The sequence below is a fragment of the Lipotes vexillifer genome, unplaced genomic scaffold (assembly GCF_000442215.2).
Source record: "Lipotes vexillifer unplaced genomic scaffold, Lipotes_vexillifer_v1.1 scaffold533, whole genome shotgun sequence".
Lineage (NCBI taxonomy): Eukaryota > Metazoa > Chordata > Mammalia > Artiodactyla > Lipotidae > Lipotes > Lipotes vexillifer.
Window position 1 is genome coordinate 60,910 of NW_006773553.1, and position 6,274 is coordinate 67,183.

The window sequence follows — 6,274 nt, forward strand, 5'->3', positions numbered from 1 at the left end:
TTTTTTTTGGCGGTATGTGGGCCTCTCACTGTTGTGGCCTCTCCCGTTGCGGAGCACAGGCTCCGGACACGCAGGACTCACAGGCCCAGCCGCTCCGCGGCATGTGGGATCTTCCCGGACCGGGGCACGAACCCGTGTCCCCTGCATCAGCAGGCGGACTCCCAACCACTGCGCCACCAGGGAAGCCCCTGGCCCTCTCTTTTACAAAAAAAAAAACATACTACTATTGTCTTTTATTCTTTACAGAAGCTTAATAAATGTTTGATCTACTACCCTTACTGTATGTATACTTTTTGCAGTGAGATTTTTACTTTTGTTTGTTTTCTTGTTACTATTAATAATTAGACTTCTTTTAAGCTGAAGTAAATTCCTTCAACATTGCATATACGGCTGGTTTATTAGTGATGAACTCTTTTAGCTTTTGCTAGTCTGGGAAACTCTTGATTGCTCCTTCAATTCTTTTTTTTCCCCATAAACTTATTTATTTTTGGCTGCATTAGGTCTTCATTGCAGTGTGTGGGTTTTCTCTAGTTGTGGCAAGTGGAGGCTACTCTTCATTGTGGTGCACGGGTTTCTCATTGCGGTGGCTCTCCTTGTTCCAGAACATGGTCTCTAGGTGCTCAGGCTTCAGTAGCTGTGGCTCGCGGGCTCAGTAGTGTGGCTCATGGGCTCTAGAGCACAGGCTCAGTAGTTGTGGCACACAGGCTTAGTTGCTCTGTGGCATGTAGGATCTTCCTGGATCAGGGCTCGAACCCGTGTCCCCTGCATTGGCAGGCAGATTCTCAACCACTGTGCCATCAGGGAAGCCCTCTCCTTCTATTCTGAATCATAATCTAGCTGGTAGAGTGTTCCTGTTGTAGACTTTTTCTTTCTAGCCCATTGAATATATCCTGTCATTGCTTCCTAGTCTGAAAATTCTGCTGAGAAGTCATCTGACAGTCTATGGGAATACCTTGAACATAACTAGACCCTTTTATTTCACTGCTTCTGTGATCCCTTTTTAAATTTTTAAACTTTTGGCACGTTATAATATGTCTTGGTGTGGACCTGTTTGTCCCCATCTTGTTTGGGACTCTGTGTTTCCTGGACCTGGATGTGTGTTTCCTTCCTCAGGTTAGGAAAGTTATCAGTTACTATATCCTCTAATAAGTTCTCTGCCTGTTTCTCTCTTCTCCTCGTTCTGGGACCCCTGTGATGCTCATGTTAATATTCTTGATGTTGTCTCAGAGGTCCCTTTACCTATAGCCTTAATTGTTTTTTCTTTGTGCTATTCAATTTGGGTGATTTTCACCACTCTTGTTTTCCATTTCACTGTTCTTCTGTGTTGTATAATGTGGCTTCTCTAGTGTGTGTCTCTGTGTGTGTGTGTGTGTGTGTGTGTGTGTTTTAATCTCTTTTATTGTATTGTTCACTCTTTAGTTCTTTTTGACATGTTATTACTCTTTGTTGAAATTCTCACTATGTCCATTTATTCTTCTCCTGACTTGGGTGAGCATCTTTAGAGTCATTACTGTGAACACTTTTTTTATCGGGTAGAATGCTTATCCCTGTTTTATTCAGTTCTTTTTCTGATGTCCTGTCTTGTTACTTCATTTGTAACATATTCCTCTATTTCGTTATGTTTCCTAATTCTCGGTGCATTTCTATTCATTAGGTTCAGGTTGTTACATTCCCGGATCTCGGAGAAGTGGCCTTATATAGGAGATGACTGATAGGACCCAGGAGCACATTGTCCTCTGGCCAGCAGAGCCACGTGCTCCAGGGGTGTCCCTTATGTGGGCTTCACACATCTTTCTCTTACGGCAGGGCCAACTGCTGTAGACAAGTTGGTAGGCGGTGCTGGATCCTGGCCTAAATGGCTGTGAGGCCCTGCAGTATGTGATTGCCGTGGGTGTGCTCGTAGCCAAGGCAGCCCTCCGTTATGGGTGGCTGTGTGGTACTCCAGGTGCACAGGCGGACAGGGTAGGCTCCCACTGTGTCTGGTTGTGAGGCCTTCTGGTGCAGGAGTGCTATGGGCACGGTGGTAGATGGGGCAGGCCCCTGATTCTAATCAGTTCCAGGGAAGACTCTAACATGTTGCCTGCCAATGTCTCAGTTCCTAGCGGGAGTCCCAGCTGCCTCTTGCCTTTTCAAGAAGCTCTCTGAGATTAGCAAGTGGGTCTGACCCAGGTGTCTTTCACACTACTGGCTCTGCACAGGGACTGAGAACGTGTGAGATTTGTGTGGGCCCTATGAGAGCAAAGTCTCAGTTTTCTTTAGCCTCCAGGTTTCCTGAAAATAAGCCCTGCAGGTTTTCAAAGCCAGGCCTGCTGTGTTCTTTTCTTCCAGTGCAGGAACCCTGGGCTGAGCAGCCTGATGCCAGGCTCAGACCCTTCCCTCCATGTGAAGGACCCATGCAATTGTGATATCTTCCAGCTGTGGGTCACTGTGCTCTAGGTGTGGGTTCCAAGTAGACTGTGTGTCCAGTCCTCCTACCTGCCTTGTGGTTTCTCCTTCCTTATATCTTTCGTTGTGGAAAACGTTCCCTGCTAGTCTTCAGAGATAATTTCCATGTAAGTTGTAATTTGGGTGTGTCCATGGCAGGAGTGGAGCTCAGTATCTTCCTACTCTATCTTCTTGATCCCCTGTCAAGAATTCTTTGAAAATATATGCATTTATTACTGTAAACATAACTCTTTGAATTGCAGTCTTGTTCCTGTATTCCATAAATTTAGGTACTTTGAGTTCCCAATTTTGTTTGCTTTAAGATTTCTTTTAAATTTCCCTTTTGATTTATTCCTGTATGCATTGGCTATTCAGGCGCTGATTGTTCAATTTCTAAGTGTTCTTGAATTTTCAATTATTCTTTTTAATATTGAATTTCAGTTTCATACCATTGTGGTTGGAAATGATCCTTGATATGATTTCAATATTCTTGGATTTCTGAAGCCTTGTTTTGTGGCTTAACATAGGATCTACCCTAGGCAATGTTCTATGTGTACTTAAGAACAATGGAAAGTTTGCTGCTGTTGAGTGGAATATACTGTAGGTGTATGTTAGGTTCATTTGATATCAAGTGTGTGTTCAAGTTCAGTGTTTCCTGATTGATATTCTGTCCATATGATCTATACAGTGTTGAAAGATGGCTATAAATGTTTCTTACCGTTATTTTATTTCTGCACATTTTCCCCTTAATGTGGGTTAATATATTCTTTATATGTGAGAGGCTCCAAAGCTGGATACATACATATTTATAATTGTCATGATTTCTTGATGAATTAATCCCTTTATCATTGTATGATAGCCTTCTTTCCTTTGAGAGGTTTGACTTCAAGTCTTTTAACCTGATAATAGACTAGTCAGGCAAGTATCATTTCACGGAGTGTTTTTTTCTCTGCTTTTTTTTTTTTTTTTTTGCGGTACGCGGGCCTCTCACTGTTTTGGCCTCTCCGGTCGCAGAGCACAGGCTCCGGACGCGCAGGCTCAGCGGACATGGCTCACGGGCCCAGCCGCTCCGCGGCACGTGGGATCTTCCCGGACCGGGGCACGAACCCGTGTCCCCTGCAACAGCAGGCGGACTCTCAACCACTGCGCCACCAGGGAAGCCCCAATCATTCAATTTTATGCTATATATGAATTAGAAGTTAACATGAATCTCTTGTACACACTATAATTGAGCTTTCTTTAATCCATTCAGCCACCCTATATTTACAATATTACATTGGCCTCGGGGGTACAACATATGGATTGAATATTTTTTATAGATCATGCTCCACTAAAGTGATTACAAACTAATGGCTATATTTCCCTGTGTTGTACTACATATCCTTGTTTGTTTATTTCAAACATAGGGGTATTGGATTTAGAGAAACAAACTACTGTCTTTCCCTCCCCCCTTCACTCGCCCCACCAGTAACCACTAATTGTTCTCTGTGAGTCTATTTCTGTTTTGTTATATACATTCCTTTCTTGCATTTTTAGATTCTACAGAGAGGTGAGAACAGAGTATTTGTCTTTCTCTAACTTATTTAAGGAAATATAAATATTCTAGGCCTATCCACGTTGTTGCAAGTGGCAGAATTTGATCCTTTTTAATGGCTGAGTAGTAGTCTATTGTGTATACATACCACATCTTCTTTATCCACTCATCTGTTGCTGGACACTTAGTTTACTTCCATATGTTGGCAATTGTAAATAATGCTGCTATGAACATTGGGATGCATGTATCTTGTCAAATCGCTGTCTTCATTTTCTTTGGACATATACCAAGCGGTGGAATTGTTGGCTAATATGATAGTTCTAATTTTACCTTTTTTCAGGACCTCCAAATTGTTTACATAGTGGGTGTAACCAATTTACAATCTCACCAACAGTGTACTAGGATTCCCTTCTCCATGTAATGAACATTTCATATTTGTAGACTTTGGATTAATAGCCACGTTGAGAGGTGTGACGTGACGTCTCATTGTGGGTTTTCTTGTGGGTCATTCATTAAATTTAATTTACAAAAGAAGGTGATAGGCTGGATGTGACCTCCAGGTTTAGTTTGCTAATGCCTGGTGTAGGTTAATTTGGGGAGAATTAATACCTTTACAATGTTATTTATTGCTTAAATTTTTCAGATTGACGTTTAATGATTGGTAACAGATTTAAAATTTTTTCTCCCTGAAGGATATCTAAAGTCTGTTGGTTTGTTTCTGTTTTATAAATTAGTTCATTCCTATCATTTTTAGACTCCACTATAAGTGATATCATATGATATTTGTCTTTTTCTATCTGACTTACTTTACTTAGAATGAAATAATGCCATTTGCAGCAACAGGAATGGACCTAGAGATGATCATGCTTTTAGATTTCTGAGTAATATTTGATTGTGTACATGGACCACTTCTTTATCCATTCATCTGTGGATGGACATTTTGGTTGCCTCCATGTCTTGGCTACTGTAAATAGTGCTGCAGTGCATGTTTGGGTTTGGGTGCATTTGTATTTTCGAATCCTGGTTTTCTGCAGATGTACACCCAGAAGCAGGACTGCTGGATGATAGGGTAGCTCTATTTTTAATTTTAAAGGCATCTTTAAAAGTGTTTTTTTTTTAACACTGTGAGAAAAAGTTACAGTTGACATTGGCTTTTTGAAAGTCTGACTCTTGTGAATTTTTGTTCGATAACTACCACAGGACATTTGTTAAGAGCAGGTGTCATTTACACCCTGGCAGTCCTTGTGAATATTAAGTGCCCGTAAGCACATGTTTTAAAGTTGCTGCTGTGGAAATGGACACAGGCGGTAGGATTTCCTTCATGCCTCTCTCTGGTTACTTGGGTAACCAGACCCACTGTGGAAGACGGGCTCCTGGATTGTAAATTACTGTGGGCTGTGGCAGAACAAACACCCAAAATCGTCTGTTTTGGTACTTCTTGTTTTTGTTTTAATTTAATTTTTCTTTTTTATTGGAGTAAAGTTGGTTTAAAATATTTTGTGTTTGTGGTAGGCGTACAGAACCTTGTTCAGTCATGTATATTCATATGTCTATTCATCTTCAGTTACTTTTCCCATATAGGTTATTAGAGAGTGCTGAATAGACTTCCCTTTGTTATACAGTAGGTCCTTGTTGATGATCTATTTTATATGTGTTAGTGTGTAAATGTTTTTCCCAACTTCCTGATTTATTCCTTCACTCCACCTTTCTCATTGGGTAACCATAAGTTTGTTTCTAAGTCTGTGAGTCTGTTTCTCTCTCTCTTATTTTTTTTTTTTGGCTGCACTGCGAGGCATGCAGGATATTAGTTCTCCTAACACGAGGGTTTGAACCCACACCCCCTGCAGTGGAACCTCAGATTTTTAACCATTGGACCACCTGGAAAGTCCCTGTTTCTCTCTTGTAAATTAGTTCATTGGTATCAATTTTTAAATTTCAGCTATTATAAGTGTGCTGCGGTACACATATGGGCGCATGTGTGTTTTCCAATTCTGATTTTCTCTTGTTATACGCCTGGGAGTGGGACTGCTGGATCATATGGTACCTCTAATTTTACCTCGTAAAGGCACCTCCATACTGTTATTTATAGTGGCTGTTACCACCTTAGATCCCAACAGCAGCATAGGAGGGTTCCCTTTTTTCTACAACCTCTCAAGCATTTATTGTCTGTAGACTTTTCGATGATGGCTATTCTGACTCACGTGAAGTGATCTCTCCGTGTACTTTTTTTTTTTTTTTTTTTTTTTTCTTTTTTTCTTGCGTTATGCGGGCCTCTCACTGTTGTGGCCTCTCCCATTTGCGGAGCACAGGCTCCGG